This window comes from Tamandua tetradactyla, chromosome 2, assembly GCF_023851605.1.
Source record: "Tamandua tetradactyla isolate mTamTet1 chromosome 2, mTamTet1.pri, whole genome shotgun sequence".
NCBI classification, from domain to species: domain Eukaryota; kingdom Metazoa; phylum Chordata; class Mammalia; order Pilosa; family Myrmecophagidae; genus Tamandua; species Tamandua tetradactyla.
This window is the reverse complement of record NC_135328.1, coordinates 117,198,956-117,221,079: the sequence shown is the minus strand read 5'-3', so window position 1 is coordinate 117,221,079 and position 22,124 is coordinate 117,198,956. Positions and strand designations below refer to the sequence as shown.

Sequence of the window (22,124 nt, the reverse complement as noted above, 5' to 3'; positions counted from 1 at the left end):
GGTAGAAATCTGCATACTTCTATTTTCCTGCAACTTTAAGTCTTTTGTTTTTGTACCATGTGCTCCATTTCCACCACCATTTCAGGTAGTTCCTTTACATACACACTTAAAGGTCAGTTTGCACAGTTAAGCAATCCAGTGTCCTCTCCTTACAGCAAAGAAGCAGGCCTCCCAGATTACTCCTGCTGGACCCTACCCTCTCTAATGCTGTGGACCCAAGAAACAGAGGAGTAGAGAGCATCTGTGATTCTCTGCTGTTCTTAGTTTCACTTCCCTTAGATTTGAGCTTGAGGTTGGGGAGAATATTGGGGCTGGGTCTGATGGGATAATATTTAAAGCATTAGGGGGTCTGGGCAGGAGGTCGAGCTTGAGGAGGGGATGTGAGAAAGCAGAAAGGGTTTTTAGCAGCACTGCCAGAAACAGAGAAAAGTAGCCAGCACAGTAGAGGGGAGGAAACTAAAGCAGCCAGTGGAAACACAGGCTTTTCTTTCATTTTGCTGAACTAGTAGCTATTTGTCAAAATATCTCATTTAGCAAATAATATTTTTTATACAGAGAAGAATCTATTAGAGGATATCAGATAGTTCACAGAATCCCTGGGAGGTCTATAGAAGGCCATTCTGAAGTGCTGCATCAGGAAAAATGTCCAACCCTATGATGGGGACAGTTTCTGAGCCACTGCCATGGCTATCAGCCCCCTTGAACATGCAGAGCCAGTGCCAGGGCTCCTTCTCTGCAGCCCCTGCCAGGCAGAATACCTTGACCACCATGCTTACCAGAAGAGCAGACTGTCTTCATGTAGTCACTTCCTCATGGTGCCCACTTCTTAATACAAGGCTCCCACGGATGCACCTAAGTTGCAGAACCCAGGTCATGTTCCAGAACACAAGGGAGCCTAACACTGTGAATCTTCTTCCTACTATCTTGATAGGACAGGACTCAAATGTGAGAAATTATCCAAAATGTAGGGGCAGGGTTCCAGGGTGATGGGCAGCTTCTAATGGTCAATACCTGCTCTGAGCTACACTGTCTCTTAGGATTTGGGTACATTTGGCTTAATTCCCTGTGTCCCATCCTGTGTGATTCCAGGCCCCTAACCCCAAATTTGGTGCTTTACCCACCTTCTCCTCCTGTGTCTACTGTACCAGTTCAGTTGGCCCATACGTGGACCCTCTCTGCCCCTATCCCTTGCCTCACAAGAAATCCTGTTACATGTGTAGATTTCATCTTCTGGAAGCCTTGAGGAGTCACTGGGAAGGGCGGCCCTGTACACAGCCAGCCTTCCAGTCTCTCACTTCTATTACCTTCCAAAAGCCCAGGCTTCCAACCTATGCACTTCCTGCCTCAAGCAACCCTGTTGAAAGTAATAGCCCAGTCTCCCTCAATATTTAATGGAGAGCAGTCCACCTGGCTGGCTGCCCACCCCCATCCCCACACCCAATAATTCTGGCTGATTCCATTTTCTCCATCTTATAAGTTGCTGCCATTATTTCATTCATGCCATCATCTTCCCCTAACACATTGGGTCATTTTTTGAGAGCCTTGATTGTCTTCAAAGTTTCCCATTTGGTCTGAGACTAGCTAGACATCAGACCTTCCACTTGTGATCACATAAAGGAAGCAGCAGGAAGAGAGAATGGTTGCCATCTGACTATCATTTCATTTTAATTTGGGGACTGTTAACATTTCTCCTTGAGATAATTCAATTTAACTTGACCAAAACATCCCCACAGGGGCTAAGTAAATTTGGGGTTATTAGAGCGCACCCCTTTCTCTTAGAACAGAATGAGAGCTAGGACCAAAATCAGAAAATGTCAAGTGAAAAGCCATTCTTCACAGATATGCTTCCTCAGGGTTGACGGCCTGATTATTTTTCAGAATATCATCAGAAGAACCGGAGAGGAATAGTAGAGAATTCTTTTACCTGATGGCCAGAAAACTCCATATCAGCAGGCCTGACAAGATTTTAGCTTGACAAACAGATATGACATTCAACACAACTCGGTGGGAGTTCAAAGATCCTAGAAGGGCTAGCCAAGGCAGTCAGACATTAAACAGAAGATGGAACACAAAGAATCCCTGCTGGCACCAAGCCCTTCCCCAAGCTGCCATCCTGGTGTCATCCCGGTGTTCCCCTTTGAGACTCACTCTTCACATGCCCACTGAGTCCTTAGTTTTGGAGTTAGTTTTTGATTGCTGTGTAAGAAATTACCACCACATTTCAAACAACACAAATTGATTACCTCAGCATTTCTGCAGGTCAGAAGTCTGAGCAGAGTGGTCACGTACTCTGCTCAGGGTGTCACGAAACAGATCAAAGTGTTGGTTGGCTGAGAGCTAACTGTAGAGTTTAGGAGGGAAGCGCCCACACCTTCTCAGGCTGTTGGTAGACACAATTCTTGGTGGTTAGACAACTGACATCTTCCTTGTGTTGCTACTTATTGAACAACTTCTGCTTTTGGCCCCTAGAGGCCACTCTCAGAGCCCTGCCATTTGGTCCTCTCTATATGACCTCTCCTATCTCCAAGCTGTGACTTCACAAAGGATCCAGTCCCCTTTCCAGGCTCACCTGATCAGGTCAAGCCTATTCCAGACATTCTCCATACTGATGAACTCCATGTCAAATGAGTAGACACCTACTCATGGTAGTGACATCCCATTCAGTCATAAGTTTCTCATGCAGTAAAGGTTAGGAGACCATACAAGGATCAATCACCAAAGGATGTAAATAATGATGCCATATTAGATTTCTGTTTCCAACAGTATTTATAAGGAATACATTCTGGTGTGCCAAAAGTGGATGTCAGGAGACTGGAGCAAAGCATTGCTGGGATTATTTAAGGAAAATGGGGCAAATGTATTTTGCTGAACAGAAAAGTTGTTAGAAGAACAACAAAAAACAGTAGTAAGATCGTTAGGCTAAACTTAATTTGATGAGAGGCACTCTGAGGAGTGCTTCTTAGGAGCTCACTGAAGAAGCCTTCAGGATTGGATTCAGACACAAACTGAAAGGGCAGGTGAAACCTCCAATTACCAACCCCCCTTAACACTGAGGTGACCACTCTCTTACCAGTCTGGAAAAGTTTTCATTTCTTTTATGTGAACTCTCACCTCCTCATGTTTATTCAGAAAACACTTGCTTCACGGCCAGAAAAGTGGGTTCCTATGACTCTGCAGTTCCTACCTTGGCCAGTCCTGTTGGGTTCTAGCCACACTGAGCATTCTAAGCCTCTATTTAAGATGAAGCATTTTTGGCCAACAGATGCTCTGCTTAACACTCTCCCTTAGGCCTGCCTTCTCCTAGACTGATTAGGCCACAGCCTCTCCCCAAATCTGTCACCACCTCTTTTGCCGGCCTTCTCCAGGCAGTAGAAAAGCCCAGACTCTATTTTGTTCATGGAGCTGATCTAAGGTTTCCTCCAGTCTCCTCATTAGTCAATGAAGCAATAAACCTTTTCTTTTCTCAAAATAAGTTGTGACTAAAAGTGGCTTTGGTGCACATCAGGCTGATGAGCTCACTTTTGGCAACAATACAGGTCCAGAAAGTGCAACCATGGCTGGTTGAGAGTATTAGGGAGTATTTACCTATGTGAAAGGTGCAAAGGGTCAAGAGCAGTTACATATTTGGGATAACTTCACCACCTCTTCTGCCCCAAGGTAAATTCCTTGAGGGCAAATCAGTGTCCCCACTCACTCTCTAGGACTCACCACAGCACAGTTCTTACTCTGCACAAAGCAAAATCTCAACAAATAACTGCTATATGAATAATCATATGTGTACCTGAAATAGCACCTTGAGACACTATTTTGGCTTCAGTTGCTTTATGATTTGGACAAAACATCAAACGTAGGTGCTTTCTGAGGAGTGGTGTGTTCATGAACCTGCTCCTTCAATTTTCTCATTGCTCTTATACTTCCAAAGAAAGGATTTGTCATGTATTTCAAAGGTTCAAGGCCTCCCCTTTCAAAGGATGGTTTGTACCTCATCGTTCTTTCCTCCTTTCTCTCTCCGATTTCTCTTATTGTCCTAGCCCTCTAAGACTGTCTGTGCATGAGAATTCCCGAGTGCAGAGCACCTGGAGGCCTGAGTTAGAGATTCTGGGTCAGCAGTGTTCATGGTCCAACTACCAGGACCAGGGACAGGGCGGCAGGCACGGGGCCTTCCTGCAGGGACTGACTGAGCCCGCATCTGTGAACTGCCACCTCACCAGCCCAGGAACCTCTCAGGCCCCCCACCGCAGCCCGCACCCCCTCCCGCCCGCCCCCTCCCCAGCGCCCCCAGAGTCCCCCGCGTCTCCCCTGCACGGGAGCGCCATTGTCAAGATGGCCACAGCCGGGAGACTCCACAGAGGCGCCGCCATCGCAGCCGGGGGACCCGCTGAGGCCTCGCTCCTGGAGGCTGCCCAGGGGCCACCGACTGCCACGGGGGCCTCCCACTGGGGTCTGACGAAGCAGAGACCGGGCACCGGAGCAGGAGGCAGGCAGCACCGGAGAGGCCGGGGTCCCCGTGCCATGGCGGGAGCCTGGGGGCAGCGCCGTGTGGAGACCACAGCGGGCCAGGGGCGGTTTGGGGGTCAGAGCTGGTCCCCCAGGGCTCAGGGGCTGGGGGTGGCTGTGGTTGGCCGGGGGCGGCACTTTGGAAGTCAGTGGGGTCCCTGCTGTGGGCTTTTTGGGTTTAGAAGGTGTTTTATAATTGGGGTGTTTTTGTGGGCCCCATTGTTTTAAAAAACAAAGGTTACACATTCCTAGTTTCTAACAGTCTCTTACAAATTTATCAGAAAAGGATGAACGTATCAATGAAAAAAGCTTGGCAGAAGGAAACCTATCAGTAAAGAAGATTTTGCCCTAACCAGTAAATCCCAAAGAATGCGTGAATGATCCAAGGAGAAGTGAAAGCCAAAATGAGGTAACATTATTTTACTTACTGATTGAAGTAAAGAAAACTCAATGGTCATTGGAGATGGTGTGAATACAGTAAAAAAGATGCTTCCAGGTGCATAGGTCTGTGATAGATGCTTTTGGTAGCCCCTTGAGGGAAAGCAGCTGAGTGCATGAATCAAATAGGTTTGCTACCTCTTCTAATGAAAAATGTCCTCACAGATACATCCCTAAATGTGCCATGTCACTGTTCATTTCAGTAGTGCGTTAGAGTAACACAAAAGGATTGGAAATCTGAATATGAACTGTTAGGTTTTAAACTGTAGCCAACTGAAAAAGCAGAGAAACTGAGTCTGAGTTTAAAAAGTTTATTGTCCTGGGGCGAGGTTCCCGGGTCCGGGTGCTTAGGATGCGGGCCAGGGAAGTCTCGCCCCCCTAGGAGCGTCAGGGCTAGATATAGGCTGGCTAGTGGGGTGCTGATGATGCCTACAGGGCCTCCTGTGGTAGGTTAGGAGTTTCCCGCACTTTAGGGCCGGGGGCATAGCTAGGGGCCATGTGCAGTGGGCATAGCTAGGGGCCGTGTGCAGTGGGCATAGCTACGGGCCGTGTGCAGTGGGCATAGCTACAGGCCGTGTGCAGTGGGCATAGCTAGGGGCCGTGCACAGTGGGGGCTTTTGTTTGTCAGGGCAGGTCCTGATTGGCTGAGTTTGCACAGCTGTGTGCCCGGATGTTCACGGGTTTTAGTTTGGGTGGGGGCCTTCCAGCCAGAGGCTACCGGACCAGGCCTTACACAAACTAGGGAGGAAATTTGTATATAAGTTTTCTTAAGATGGAATCTTATGAAAGTATATTTAAAAGAGATGGCTTTTGCAAACTATTTTAATGTGTAAGAACATGCACATACTAATAACGTTTAGGTGAATTTTGTGCCATAAACAGCTGGATTCAAATTGTAAATCTTAGATGTTTTAAATGACATATAGTAAATACTATGTCCACATGTAAAATATCTTATTTGTTAATCAAAATATGTTGAAAAATAAGAAACTAAATATTAATAGTAGATGTATTCAATGATGGGATTGTGGGTTACTTTTAGTTTCTGCTTTTTGTTTCACAGATAAAGTATCTGTAGTGCTCATAGAATGCATTTGTGAAGTGAAAAAGATCTGTCTTTAGAAACATAATCGAACAAAATTGAGGTTAATTTTAACCCCAAAATACCATGCCACCTGGGCTTGAATTTATTTTTCTTTTCATAAGAAATATCTGGAACCCATTGTACTTTTTTATTATTATTGTTTTTGTATCAAGTAAACATTTTGCTTTAGTCTCACACATAAGGTAAAATTCTAAAATATTAATTACCATCTATTTTCGGCACCCTGAAGTAATGACATTCCTTTGTTCTTCCTCATGCAAAAACATTTTTTATATTTGTACATTTAGTCACTATCATTATACATTCTAGGCATTCCTAGATTATAACATCTCAGTCTTTATCGTCTATCTTTCTTTCTGATTTCATTTGTGCTCCCAGCCCTCCTCCCTCTATCATTCTCACATTCAGCTTCATTCAGTGTTTTAACATAATTGTATTATAGTTAGGTAGTATTGTGCTGTCCATTTCTGAGTTTTTACATTCTGTCCTGTTGCACAATCTGTATCCCTTCAGCTCCGATTACCAATATCTTACCCTATTTCTGCCTCCTGATGGCTTGTGTTACCAATGAAATTCTCCAAGTTTATTCACTAATGTCAGTTCATATCAGTGAGACCATACAGTATTTGTCCTTTTGTTTCTGGCTAATCCCACTCAGCATAATGTCCTCAATTTATTCTGTTTTACGGCTGCATAATATTCTATAATATGTGTACACCACAGTTTGTTTAGCCACTCATTTGTTGATAGACATTTTGACTGTTTCCATCTCATCGCAATTTTAAGTAATGCTGCTATAATCATTGGTGTGCAAATGCCTGTTTGTGTCCTTGCCTGCATGTCGTCTGAGTAGATACCTGGCACTGGTATTGCCGGCTCATATGGGAATTCTATATTTAGCTTTTTGAGGAACCGTCAAAATGCCTTCCACAATGGTTATACCATTTGACATTCCCACCAACATTGGATAAGTGTGCCTCTTTCTCCACATCCTCTCCAGCATTTGTCACTTTCTGTTTTATTGATAATGGCCATTCTGGTGGGTGTGAGATGATATCTCATTGTGATTTTGATTTGCATTTCCCTAATAGCCAGGGAAGTTGAGCATCTCTTCATGTGCCTTTTGGCCATTTGTATTTCTTCTTCTGAGAAGTGTCTGTTCAAGTCTTTTGCCCATTTTGTGATTGGGTTGTCTGTCTTTTTGTTGCTGGGTTGAGCAATCTCTTTATAAATTCTGGATACTAGACCTTTATCTGATATATCATTTCCAAATATTGTTTCCCATTGTGTAGGCTGTCTTTTCACTTTCTTGATGAAATTCTTTGATGCAGAAAAGTGTTTAATTTTGAGGAGTTCCCATTTCTTTCTTTCTTTCTTCAATGCTCTTGTTTTGGATGTAAGTTCTAGGAAACTGCCTCCTAGTATATGATTTATAAGATATTTCCCTACATTTTCTTCTAACAGTTTTGTGGTCTTAGGTCTAATGTTTAGTTGTTCATGCATTTTGAGTTAATTTTTGTATAGGGTGTGACATATGGATCCTCTTTCTTTTGCGTATGGATATCCAGTTCTCTAGGCAACATTCATTTATTTTCTTTAAATGTTTTTTGTTTTAAAATGTAACATACATACAAAGGAAAGAGAAAAAAATCAATGAATTTTGAAGCACACTTCAACAAGTAGTTACAGAACAGATCCCAAAAGTCAAATAATTATAAATATGAGATTCTAATAAGCAGAAATAATATTTTAGGATACCTAAACCAACTGTGATGTGACAGGAAAATATCTGGGATTCCTACTGGTGATAAAGTCACACATACTGTTAATACTATTGAGGTTTATTTCCTATGTTTTATATTTCAATTAGAGGTTAGTGAAAATAAAGATGCAATTTTTATCCCGTTCAAATTCATGGATACCCTGAATCCTTGGATCTCTTAGGGATGGAAAGAAAATTTTTGTGGACCCTAGGTTAAGAATACATGAATTAAAATTTGAAAGCAGGCTTCTTTAATATCAGCAAGAACAACTGGCAATCTTGATATTCATTTCCATTATTTCTTAGAGACACAAGGGTAGAGAATACAGTGATCACTTATTTAAATTTTGTATTTATAAAGAATAGAATTCCAATTAATGTTTTACTGCATTTAACTCCTACACTGATATACATAACAGTGGATGGCAATAAATTAACAACTCTCATGACAAGTCAATACTGAACAACAAAAAGCATAAAAGTTCTATAGAATGAGACTATTCATGTCCTTGTATATTAAACTACAGAATGGTTTATGATCATGATTATGAATCATGATACTGAATTCTCTCTGAATTCATAATTAATTAAATTTTATGTATACTGAATTTTAGAAGAAAAGGACTACCTATTTAGAAGAATACATTTGGCAGATGTAGTTAAATAATCAAATTTAACTATAAGGAGGTCTTTTAAATATATGTAACCAGAGTTTACTGATTAGCTATTTAATGTGTGTAGACATCAACAAAATAAATTTTTTTTGAAACACAAATTCTGATTCTAAACCCTCTTAACCTAGATAGCTGATGCAAGTACTATAGTAATTCACTTTGCTTATGGCTGAGTTAAAAGTAAATCATTATTCTTTACATATAATAGGAATTAAGATTACTAAAAATAGCACTCAAAATATGAAGATATTTCACTAAAATTTTATCCAAAGTCAAAATGAAAAGAATCAAGATTTTTACAATGTGAAACAAATAATATTAGATGTGCAAATTAATTAATTTTTAAAATGCTCTTGGATGTCAAAATCTGTGTCTTAACCCTAATTAATTTAATTGAGTTTAATAGTAAGCTATAACTTAACAATAGAAGAACAGAAGTTTATCCCACCTAGTTACTTTGCAGCTTGATTCAATTAAGTCATTTTCAAACTCAAGAAGGCTGGAAGGCAGATCATATTCCAATGGGGATGTCAGTCTTTTCAAGCATAATAAACCAACACAGAATTTTGCTCCCATCTCTTCCAATTCTTGAGTACCAATCTGTAAACCCTAGGAATAAAGCAGTATTACAGATGTAACTAGAAAATTTTCTGTCTTTTGGCTGCATTTCATTAAAATTATATAAAAGAAACATAACAACATTAAAAAAATTTAAAGTTTGGTATTTTGTATGGAACTAGGTCTCAACAAGTACGATGTCTTAACAATATACAATTATTTTAGGTCACAAAGGAAACCAAATGTCCTCAAAGACTATTTCTAAAATGTCTGTTCTCATTCACTAGAATGCAAACTATTTTCACTAACACTCTGGGAAGAAACAAAAGCCACTTAACTGTGAAAAAGATCTTTGTTGGTGGCTTTAAAGATGACACTTAAGAGCATCACCTAAGAGATTATTTTGAGAATTATGGGAAAATTGAAATGATTGAACTCATGACTAACTGATGCAGTGGCAAGAAGAGAGGCTTTGCTTTTGTAACCTTTAAGAATCATAACTCTGTGGATAAGACTGTAATTAAGAAATACCATAATTTGAATGGCCACAACTGTGAAGTAAGGAAAGGCCTGTCTAAGAAAGAGATGGCCAATGCTTCATCCAGCCAAAGAGGTCAAATGGTTCTGGAGACTTCAGTGGTGGTCGTGGAGGTGGTTCTGGTGGGAATGACAACTGTGGTCGTGGAAGAAACTTCAGTGGTCGTGGTGGCTTTGGTGGCAGCCAAGGTGGTGGTGGATGTGGTGGCAGTGGGAACAGCTGTCATGGGCTTAGTAATGATGGAAGCAATTTTGGACGTGGCAGAAGCTACAATGATCTGGGCAATTACAACAGTCAGTCTTCAAATTTTGGACCCATGAAGAGAGGAAACTTTGGAGGCAGAAGTTCTGGTCTTTATGGTAGTGGAGGTGAATACTCTGTGAAAGCATGAAACCAAGGTGGCTATGGTTGTTCCAGCAGCAGCAAAAGCTACAGCAGTGGCAGAAGGTTTTAACTATTTCCAGGAAACAAGGCTTAGCAGGAGAGAAAAGTCAGAGAAGTGACAGGGAAGCCACAGGTTACAACGGATTGTGAACTCAGCCAAGCACAGTGGTGGCTGTGAAGAAGACATGTTTTAGAAAATATTCATGTGTATGGGTTTAAAAAAAACCCCACAAGGGCTGTATTTGTGACTAATTGTATAACAGGCTATTTTAGTTTCTGTTCTGTGGAAAGTGTAAAGCATTTCAACAAAGGGTTTTAATGTAGTTTTTTTTTTACATCCATGCTGTTGATTGCTTAATGTAATAGTCTGATCATGATGCTGAATAAATATGTCATTTTTAAAATGTGCTGTGTAAAATTAGTCTACTCTGAAGCCATCTTGATAAACTGCCCCAACAGTATGAAGTTAGACTTCCTTCAGGGTGATGTCGGGTTCTATTCAAAATTCATTTATGATCTTAGAAGACTGCTCATGTGCAGAGAAGCCTTTTTGTCTTCAGAAACCTTGGTGTAGTTGAATTGACAGTTACTGTTGTGACCTGGAGTTCATCAGTAAAAAGGGTCACCCAATCAAACTTACAGAATTTCATTTGGTTATAAAAATGATTGTTGGCATATCCTATGCAATGTATCTAAACTGAATAACGGTACCAGTTAAAGTTATAGATGGGAAATGAGCATTTTGTATCATCCATTATCACATGTAATAAATAAACAATACAATATCCCCTTTAAAAAAAAAGCAGTCTCAGTGAAGAAAAGATTTAAAGGGTTATACATTTAAAAATCACACACAATATTCTAAATTTAACAAACTAGGTGCTTTAGGAGCAAATATGATGTGTTTATTTTTAAATGCACAAATGTATATACCTACATCTAATATGTTAATAACAGAAATTTTTTTAATAATGTACTTCTTGAACAGTTCTTTGTAAATTGCTAATCAGTATTTAAATTTATGTACTGGAATGCACATTCCTAAAATGATGGCTGCAGAGACAAGGTCGGGAAAGTGTACTGTGTTGGCGTCACCATTTCTCCTGCCTTCAGTCTCTGAGCTTTCTGCACGTCTCCACCAGGACCATGTTGGGGCAGAGCATCCAGAGGCTCACGACTTCTGTGTCCACAGGAGCCACCGTGAGGAGGGGCCTGGGAAGAATTTGCCATTTTCAGTAGAAAACAAGTGGCGGTTACTAGTTATGATGACTTGGTACTTTGGATCTGGATTTGCTGAACCTTTCTTTATAGTAAGAAGCCAATTGCTTAAGAAATAAGAATATTTTAGTTTTATTCATGAAACAGCTATGAAGAGGAGCATTTTTAAAAAGCACAGTCCTGAAATAGGGCTCAAACTCTGTTAAACGCATAGCATGTTGGATATGTTTATAAATAAACTTACTATATGAACCAAAAGAAAAATTATGACCTTAAAAAGACTCAAATAACTACGAATTTTGTAAGGAGTTTAGGCAAACTATTCACATTCAGATGATTAAATTCATTATTGCAAAGTACATATAACTAAGTATAACAAACCTATCATTTATTAAATACTTGAAAATGCTTTTAGTACTTACGGGAGGAAAGTCTTCAAATATTTTTTGTGGGTAGAAGTTCTGAGATGGTTTACCTTATACTTTCCTTGAACACAGCCACACAGAGTACTTTCCATGGTATAGCTTCTCTGTACTCCTATTTCTCTCCATACTACAACACGGGCTGTTGACTCTTTAGATTTTTCTACTACAAAACTACAGCTGCTCATGCAAAATGCTGGTGCAACATGACTCAGTATCTTAGGCAAAGTCTGTAAAGATAATAATGATAAAAGTAATTTTTTTTTCATTTTAAAAAATGCAATAAAACCACAGAGCAGGGCCAATTATAAGATGGGCTAAAGATATGAATAGGCATTTTCCTGAAGAGCAAATACAGATGGCTGAAAAGCAAATTGAAGGGAAAATTTTTTTGAAGAGAAAATTCAACTTCACTCATATCTCTAATTGAAGTCTGATTTGTTTATCAGTTTCTTTGACAATTGCTGTATGGAGTAATGCTGAGTTTCACATTTACTCTAACTCTGAGTCTTAGGCATCACTAGGTATCCAAAGTTCCATGGAGATACCAGGGTACACACATAGAGCACAGCATCCCTGAATTTAGAAATAACACTTAAAACTCAAGAATAACTTACTGCCCTAATTTTCTTACATGTATTTTCTAAAAGAGACCATGCAATATTTATCCTTTTGTTTCTGGTTTATTTTGCTTAACATAATGTCCATAAGGTTCATTCAAATCGTTGCATGCCTCATGGCTTCACTTCTTTCTGTAGCTGCACAATATTCCATCGTGTGTGTACACCACAGTTTGCCATTCCACTCTTCCATTTGTACCCTTCAATCACCTCCATCCTTTTACTATCATGAATAATGCTACCATAAACATCAGTGTACAAATGTCTATTAGAGTTCCTACTTTCAGTTCTTCCAAATATATTCCTAGTAACAGGACTACCTAATCATAGCATGACCCTGTAGTTACCCTGTGAATGTGCTACTTTACTGTGTTTTTTTTAAAGTCTTATGTACCCCAGAAAAGCCATGTTTTAATCCTGATTCAGTCTTTGCAGAGGCAGCCACTTCTTTTAACCCTAATTCATCATTGTAGGTCAGAAACTTTGATTAGATAAACTCTATGGAGCTGCAGCTCCAACAATTCCAGGTGGGTCTTGATTAGTTTATTGGAATCCTTTAAAAGAGGAAGATTTTGGAGAGAAACTCCAGAGCCAACAGAGAGACAGCCAATAGAAACTTCAAAGCAGAGCTGACACAGATGCCAACACTTGGAGAACAGAGACACAGATGTTTGGAGAAGCTTGGAGCCCCTCAAACGTGGCCATGAGATATTAAAATAAACCAGCACATGGAGAGAACCACAGGGAGCCAAGAGCTGAAAGGCAGGCCCTGAGAAGTGAAGTGAGGAGCCCCCACAGGATGAGAGACTGAAAAATGGGAGCCCAGGAGTAAGGGACCAGCAGATGCCACCTACATGACTTCTCCTAGACATAGTGACTTGCCATCTGACAGAGGTGTTTCAGATCCATTGGCCTTCCTTGAATTAAGATTATCTTCCCTGGATGACTTCCTGTGGACATTTTATAGGCTTAGAATAGTAAATTTGCAACTTATTAAATTCTCTTTTAAAAAGTCATTCCATTTCTGGTATCTCACACTCTGGCAGCATTTAAGAAACAAATACAATTACCCTCCAGAGGGACTCCACCCTTCTGCTACCCTCTCAACATTGAATAAAGATGACTCTCTCCACAGTTTCTCTTGGATTTGAATCTTTCTGTTTGTTTTATGTATTTTGTATTTGTAGATATCACTGAGATATAACCACATACCACATATTCTGTCAAAAATAAATCATCAATTTCTCACAGTATCCTCACATAGTTATGCAACTTAAGCATTAAGATTCCATTTCCTCCCCCACCCTAGACCCTGGTAACCTGTGTTCTAGATTCTGCCTCTGAGTTCATTTGTTCTAATTGTTTCAAAGCTGTGAGATCATGAAATTTTTTGTGTCTGGCTTATTTCAGTTGTCAGGATGTCTTCAGTGTTCATCCATATTGTCACGTATATCTGGACTTCTCTCCTATTCACAACTGAACAATATTCTATTGTATATATATACTGCATTGATCCAGTCATCATTTGATGGACACCTGTATTGCTTTCACATTCTGGCAATTGTGAATAATTCCTCCGTGAACATTGGTGTGCAAATATCTGTTCTAGTCCCTATGTCCAATGTTTTGGGTGTACACCTAGAAGTGGGATTACTGGGTCATATTGTTATTCTATACCTGACTTACTGAGCAACCACCAAGCTGTCTTCTGTACACCTGCATCATTTTTCATTTGTATTTATTTTTACTGAACTGTTTATCCCTTACCTATTCTTCTATCGATGTGCTCATCTTTTAATTATAGTGTCTACTATGTCCTACTACCTCTATTCTGTGAGTGTGATATAAATTGCACAATTTTCCTAGGGTTTGACACTTACTATTTGTCCCATGCAGATTTTTTTCCCATACAAACATTTGATGTTCATTTTTTCAAATATAGCAGTTTTCCTTTATGATTTTGAGTCATAGTAACATTGTAACATAGTAACATTGTAAAGAATCATTCTGTGTAGTCTTCTAGAATGTGATAGACCTTATTTTATAGATTCATATCTTTGTATGCATTTGAAATTTGTCCTATTCTAGGGGGTGTGGTATAGATGTAACTTTCATGGCCCATAGGGCCATCTAGTTATCCCTGTGACATTGACATCAGCTTTTCTCTGCTCATTTGAGATGTCATCTGTATTAGGAAATTGTACATATTTGTAGGATTAAGTCCCATCCTGGACGAGGTGGGTCACACTTTTCCTGAAGTAGCTCCACCAAATGTACCTACTTAACAATGGGGTTACACCCACAGGAAAGAATTAGATTTAAGAACATGTTTTTCTGGGGCACATTCAGCAACCTTTTTAGGAGTTTGCTTGAAACTCTCAACAGTAAACATACTAAGAGTCAATTTCCTAAGATATTTTCTATGTCACTTGTTCCTGGACCCTTCAGATTGACCAGAAATGTGCTGTCACAGGCCTCAGTGTCATTCAAGGACGTGGCTGTGGAGCTCACCCAGGAGGAGTGGCAGCTCCTGGGCCCTGCCCAGAGGACCCTGTACAGAGGCGTGAGGCTGGAGAACAACAGCCACCTCATCTCAGCGGGTAAGCACATTGTAGCCCCCCATGGAATGACTTCTCTTTTCTTCTTCTTCTTTTTTTAATATTAATTACATATTTTAAAAATTCTGTGTTCCTATTCACCAGCCTCTGCATAGTGAAACATAGGGGTCAGTGACACACAAGTCTCATTAAAGACACCCTCAAAATCTTAATGTTGTCTCCTGTTTCTCATCAAAACAGAAAGGAAATTAACCCAGGGGAAACCACGGGACTCTGAAAGTGATAGAAAGTCCAAGATCAAAATTTACAGAGTGAAAGAGTCACTGTGAATGAAGTTTTTCCTCCATGTGCAGTGGCTCTTACTGTGATGAGGAATATTGTTCTTTGCTGAGCATCTGTAGGTTAAATGTACTTGATCCTGAAGTAAACTCATCATAGTTTAAAAAAACTTAAAAATATAAATTCTGTGTGGTGAGCAAACTCAATGTGTATCAGAAAATTTACACAGGGATAATCCCTCATGACACCCTAAATGATCATAAGAACTTACTCAGAATTATTCTTCATTACTTAAAAGGTTAGTATCAGGAGATAGCCAACATTTCAGTATATATAAGAAATAATTTACCAAAATGAGATCTCTTTGACTATCTCAGAATATTTATCAAAATCAAGAAATTAACATTGATAAAATGCTAGGATTTAATAAGTGGAGCTTATTAATTTTTTACCTATTTTCCAAATAACACCCATTGCAGAAAAGAAAATCCAGAGCATTGCATTACATTCCGTTGTCATGTCTCCTTATTCTCCCTTAACCTCACACATCTTACCATTTCATTGTGTTTTACAACCATGTCATATTTCAAGAGTTTGGAGCATATTTTGTTTGGACTTTTCCTGTTTCCTTATGTTTAGGCATAGTAATGCACCTCTGGCAGCAGTAGCACAGAAAGGATGCTGACCAGGAGCAACATGCTGTCAACTCATCCTGTTGCAACTGATGTCAACTGGTAAGGAGAGCACCATTTTACCTTTTTTTTTTACATGGGCAGGCACCGGGAATCGAACCCATGTCCTCGGGCATGGCAGGCAAGCACTCTCACCTGCTGAGCCACCGTGGCCCACCCTATTTTACCTTTTGTATCAATAAATATCAGGTGATGAGATACTGTTGGTTAGACATCCTGCTGATTCTCAAACTTTCACCTCCAGAGCTAGCATCTATTCCTGACCCTTACCACGGTTGCCTAAGAGTGATCTTTTAAAATGTATTCCTTCTGCATTCATCAGCTGGCATTCTGTCATAAAGAAGAGTTTCTTCAGTTATCGCAAACACCATGGGTGTGAATACCAGGATATAATGTCATGAGGGTATATACAGTATAATTATGAGAGCTGTTATGTACAATTACTGCATTCCTCAATCTACTGATTAAATGAGCCCCTACTACTTTTAAAATGCAGGGCTTTTTTTTTCTGTTAAAAGCATTTGTGTGTATGAACAAACAAAATCAATGTTTGTAACTTTATTGGTAGGTTCCACCAACATTCCCAATTCAGACAAAAGCCTTAGAATTCAACAGTAACTATTTCCTTAACTACCTCCAAACATATATTATTTTCTGTTTTGTCTTCTAGATCCCAAAATATCTCTTCCCTTCTCTTTATTTCTGTGGCCACTGAGTCCCTCTCCTGGGTTTATTTCAACAAGATTTTAACTTTTGCAATCTTTGCACCTTTAGTCACACTCTGCAAAACAACCACAATGATCTTATGACCTTTTGTTATTTTCCAGTGTTGATTCATGTTTACAAAAAAAAATAATGTGAAAGGTTCAGAATTCCGACATACCCCTTCCCTCACACAAACTGTTTTCCCTACTGGTTTATTTTTCCCTTTTTTAATGCAGCTTCATAGAGCTATCCAAAATATACAATCACTGGCTCACAGTCTCAGCACATAGTTGTGTATACATTCCAATGATCAGTTTTAGAATATTTTCATTTAGTGTGGTACATTTGTTATTTTTTAAAATTATTTTTATTGAGAAATATTCACACACAGTTCATCCATAGTGTACAATCAATGGTTGCAATATAATCACATTGTTGTATATTCATCACCATGATCATTTTTTGAACATTCACATCACTTCAGAAAAAGAAACAAAAAAGAAAAATTTGATACACATCCCAGATCCCTTACCCCTCCCTCTTATTGACCACTAATATTTCAATCTACCTCATTTTTTTTACCCCTTATCCACCCCATTATTTTTTATGTGTCTCTCCATACCCAGGATAAAAGGAGCAACAGATGCAAGGTTTTCACAATCACATGGTCACATTGTAAAAGTTATATGGCTATGCAATGATCTTCCAGAATCAAGGCTACTGTAACACAGCTCAACAGTTTCAGGTTTTTCCCTCTAGCCACTCCAATACACCATAAACTAAAAAGGGTTATCTATATAATGGATAAGAATAAGCTTCAGTACAACCTCTTGACACTGTTTGAGATTTCTTAGCCACTGAAATTTTATTTTGTCTCATTTTTCTTTTCCCCCTTTTCATCAGCAAGTCTTTCTTAATCCCATGTTGCCGGGTCCTGACTTCATCCCTAGGAGTACGTCCCACATTGGATTCTTTCAAGAAGAAAAGAAATTTCTTCATGTAAGTATGGTGGCAAAGATGTGGCTATTTCCTTAGGTTGAATTGTAGGTGTGCAAGTAAAGCTGTTTAGAAATGAACAGAAATAAATAAATACTAGAGGCAATGTGGTGATAAAGAAGTACCTATTCACTGTTGGTCGGGAAGCTGAGAGGTGCAGCTCCTCCAGGGGGCAGTGTGGTGGCTCTGCCGGGGCTAAGGATGGGGTTGCCCTATGACCCTGCAACCCCATTGCTAGGTATTTTACTGGAGGAACTGAGAGTGGGGACAGAAATAGACATTTACACACTGTTATGTTTGTTACTGATGAACCAATATTGTTATTTATATTATTAGCTGAAGTCAATATTTCACCTTAAGACTCAATCTTTCTGTTGTAAAGTTCTATTTTTTAAAAAAATTTATTGTGGAAACATAATAGAAGATGGAATTCTCCATTTTAACCACCATAACCTATAGTATTAAGTGATCTTAATTAGACACAATGATAGTTTATAGGTACATTGCATTTGGACAAAGAGTAACTCGTACAAGCCTGACTTTCTTTCAGAAGAGCTAACATTGGACAAATGAAGTAACTTTTTTGACATTCCACAATAGATATTTCCAGATAATACTCTTTAAGAGAAAAGAAGTACACAATTTTAGCCCCTCAGTCCACTACTTCTTTGTTTTGGGGACATTTCAAGGCAAAACAAAGGAAAGTAAACTCGGTGCCAGCAAAATGAAGGAAAATTCAGGTAGAGGAGGGAAAACAAAATACAGAGTATGAAAAAAGTGAAGTAAGTGATAAATGGTTACAGGTTAAATCGATTCCCTGAAAAAGATATGTTAAAATCCCAACCACCAATCCCAAGACTGAGATCCAATTTGGAAATAGAATCTTGGAAGATGTGATTAGTTCAGATGAGGCTACCCTGAATTATGCTGGGCCCTTCATCCAATATGACTGGTATCATGGTTTGAAACACATATGTACTCCAGAAAAACCATGTTTTCACCCAAATCCAGTCTTGTGGGGCTAGACCTATTGTTAACACTGGGATACTCTGATTGGATTGTTTCCATGGAGATGGGACACAATTGTGGGTGTTGGCTTTTGGTTAAATGGAGACGTGACTCCACCCATTGAAGGTGGATATTTTAATAGTTTGCTAGAGTCCTTTAAAAGGGGAAACACTTTGGAGAAACCTCAGATGCAAATGCTTGCAGTGCTGACAGAGGAAATACTTGGACACAGGAAGAACCCAGAAGATATTGGCATGTGCCTTCCCATTTGATGCTAAGCAAGCCAGAATGCAGAGTTGTGTCTGGGAGGAGCTAAGTGAAGGCCCACATATGCTTAGAGAGTAGACCACTGGTATCAGAAGCTGGAAGCAACAGAACCAGGAACAAGGACCAGCAGACACCACCCACGTGTCTTCCCATGTAACAGATATCAGTATTTCTTGAGTCAAGGTATCCTTTCCTGTATGCCTGAGTTAGGTATTTTTCTGACCTTAGAATTGTTAACTTGTAACATAGTAAATTCCCTTTATAAAAGCAATTCCATTTCTGGTATGTTGCATTCCAGCAGCTTTTGCAAATGAAAACTGCTGGTGACCTTATCAGCAGAGAAACCTTAAATAGAGTTAGTGTGTTGGTTTGAAGCTTCAGAAAAACCATGTTCTCATAATCCAGTCATGAGGGGGCAGACCTACTGTAGGGTGGGACCTTTTGTTTAGGTTGTTTTCATAGAGGCATGACCCACCCAATTGTGGTGGGATCTTTTGAGTATATTATTTCCATTGAGATGTGACTACACCCATTCAAGGTAGGTCTTAATTAGCTTACTGGAGTCTTTAAAAGATCTGACATAGTGAGCAGAGAGATGCAACTAGACAGACATTTGAAGATGCTAAGCTAAGAGATGAAATCCAGAGATTGCCCCAGAGAAGCTAAGTAAGGTCCCACAGGCACTATGGAGAAAGTCACTGGAATCTGAGGCTGAAAGCAGCAAATTGGGAAGGAGTAGCAGATGCCAGCTATGTGCCTTCCCAGCTGAAAGAGTTTCTCCAGATGTCACCATCCTTTCTTCAAAGGCAAGGTATCTATCTCTGGATGCCTTAATTTGGACATTTTCATGGCCTTAGAACTATAAACTTATAACTTAATACATTCCCTCTATAAAAGTGAGTCCATTTCTGGTATATTGCAATCTGGCAGCTTGAGCAAACCCAAGCAGCCAGTAAGAGGGAGGCAGGGAGAGACGTCCATGGCATAGACCTAGACTTGGATTTCTGCTTCCAGGAGCCAAGGAAACCATGGAATCCAAGCCACTCATCAGAAGCCAGGAAAGAGGCCTTGGGATGGTTAGTTAGTGTATGTGTTAACTTCGACAGGTGATGGCGCCCAGTTGTCTGGCCAAGCAAGCACTTGCCTGATTGTTGCTGCATGGATATTTCATAGACTCGAATCACCAGTGAGTTGATTGCATCTATGCCCTATTGCATGTGAAGTCAACTAAGGGGGGTGTCTTCCACAAAGAGAGACGTTTAATACAATCACTTGGATGCTTTTAAGGGAGAAGTGATGAACTCAGCAGTCAGAAGAGAGAACTTTCATCTCTACTTCAGCCAGCAGGTAAATTCATTGAAGACCTTCAGAGTACCAGCTTACAGCCTTCCCTATGTAATTTGGAATTGTACCTCTGCAGTGGCATGAGGCACTTTTTAAAACCTCATACTATTACAGATATATTCTGTTGGTCCTGTCTCACTAGAAAACCCCCAGGGAGTAGAAAGTATTTCCAAGGAGCTCAGAGCACAGGTCATTGATGGAAAAACCAGGACCAAAGATATTTATCTTAGCCTGAGAACCCTAAGGGTCATCTACTCAAACAAAGCATCACAATTTATGGAGGTGGAAATTAAAGCCTTTCCTGTATCCTCCTTTGAGAGTGGAAGAGGGAGGAAGCTCTACATTTCTATGTCCACTTCAGGACCTCAAACTGGGTATCATTTAAATGTGTTCAATAAAGTAGAAGCCCTCAATTGTCACACTATGGAGAGCCATTAGATTCAGGACCAGCTTCTACACCTTGTGGCTGAGTCATATGAGTCACATTCTCCTGAGCAATGCTCTGCCCTTGACATAGGCTAATGCCGTGAAGGGCTTCAGCAAGACGCATGCCATAGAGAGGAGTGAACTTTCTGAACTCCAAACCCACACAGAAAAGTGAGTGCACTTATGAAGACAAAAACCCTGCATGTCATCTGCTCCTTCCCTGCAAGTGTTGCACACAGGTCACCACTACCCGTGAGAGACCCCATTTCAAGTCTAAAGCTGGTTGGGTTTCATGCAGACTGCAGAAATTCCTCAATTTCCTTTTTCTTGCCCTAGAAGAAATCGACATGGAACAGGAAGCCTCCTTAAAAGACTGCCTGGTATGATGGTAGCACAACATTGTGAATGTGATTAACAGCTTTGAAGTATATTTGTGAATGTGGTAAAAAAGAGAAATTTTAGGCCGTGTATATGTTACTAGAATAAAAAATAAAAGAAAAAACATACAATTGTCCAACATGGTGAACCGTATTGTAAAGGATGGATTATAGTAGAACAATTATAACAGTGTTCTCTCATGAATCATAACTGTGCCACACTACTGCAAGGTGTTACTAATAGAGTGGTACATGGGAACTGTATTTTTTTTAAAGTAAACATATTTAAAAAAGGACCACCTGGTAGGTACACCTGAGACATGGTGGGACTTCCTCTACAAAACTGATGTCAGCTCTCTCACTCCATGTTCCTCATCCCCGCCAGTCTACCATTTATTTCAGGGACCCACACATGACATGCTGCTGGGTTACCTCACATCAGGGCCTGATCAACAGCTTTAGTTAAAAACACTCTGGAAATGACATGGACTCTTGAAATCCCCAGTACAATTCTAAAATAGGTTTATTGTTCCCACTGTTAAAAATAGTGAAGTTGAGGGGATTTTCTCCAGTGAGGAAATAGCTCCAGTATTTTGATAGGGGTGTGAATGGCAGGGATGGATAATCAGGTAAAATTCAGCTAACTGTGGATAGATGCGTGAAAAAGTGGAGCAAAACGTTAGGGCTAGACTCTAGGTGGTGGATATACGGTGTTCACTGTTAAATTCTTCCAGCTTTTCGGTATGTTTGAAAATATTATGTAATGTTGGAAAAATTAATCAAACTCTGCACTTTAGGTTTGTACGTTACGCTATAGGTAATTGATATCCCAAAAAAGGAGTATTACCAGAGCTGAGGAGGGGATGGGTCAATAACGGAATGAAAAGAAAACAATACTCCTATTGGTTGACACATGTGATTGTTTAATTTTTTAAATATTTTTTAAAAGAAAAAAATTCCTTTTAATTTCCTGGGCAACTCCGGTTCTCTTGAGTAGATAGGTAAAAATTATCCTCGGTCTAGACGACTTTGAAGTAAAGGGCTGCTTTCTCCTTAAAATAAGCTTTTCTCGCCCGAAACGTCTCGCTCCTCCTACCCTGAATCCCGAGGAAGAAAACCCCCGTGGGCTGAGAGTTCCTGAAACAACCAGGACTGTGGAACCCACACCTCGACGCGGCCCGGGTGCGCCCCGCTCGGCCCCCAGTGCCCAGCCCGCCTGGACCTCGTTCAGTCCCCGCCGCTCCGCGCCCTGCGAA

At 40.0% G+C, this 22,124-nt stretch overlaps 2 long non-coding RNA genes and 1 pseudogene across 8 annotated transcripts; 2 read left to right on the top strand and 1 right to left on the bottom strand.

Annotated features, from left to right (window-relative positions):
- Positions 1-4,797: 4,797 nt before the first annotated feature.
- Positions 4,798-22,079, top strand: LOC143661648 (uncharacterized). 5 transcript variants are annotated; one of them, XR_013164770.1, is made up of 8 exons: positions 4,798-4,906; positions 14,690-14,816; positions 15,693-15,787; positions 17,354-17,449; positions 19,736-19,907; positions 20,009-20,068; positions 20,831-20,871; positions 21,932-22,079. It is a non-coding gene; the product is annotated as an uncharacterized LOC143661648 (long non-coding RNA). The 5 variants fall into 5 exon arrangements; XR_013164773.1 differs by having other exon boundaries at positions 14,665-14,816; positions 19,828-19,907; XR_013164768.1 differs by having other exon boundaries at positions 14,665-14,816.
- Positions 8,833-13,510, bottom strand: LOC143661634 (uncharacterized). 3 transcript variants are annotated; one of them, XR_013164763.1, is made up of 4 exons: positions 13,287-13,510; positions 13,071-13,166; positions 11,597-11,826; positions 8,833-9,085 (listed from the first exon to the last, which is right to left on the bottom strand). It is a non-coding gene; the product is annotated as an uncharacterized LOC143661634 (long non-coding RNA). The 3 variants fall into 3 exon arrangements; XR_013164765.1 differs by lacking the exon at positions 13,071-13,166; XR_013164766.1 differs by lacking the exon at positions 13,071-13,166 and having other exon boundaries at positions 13,429-13,507.
- Positions 9,695-11,450, top strand: LOC143661626 (cytochrome c oxidase subunit 7C, mitochondrial pseudogene; annotated as a pseudogene).
- Positions 22,080-22,124: the final 45 nt, after the last annotated feature.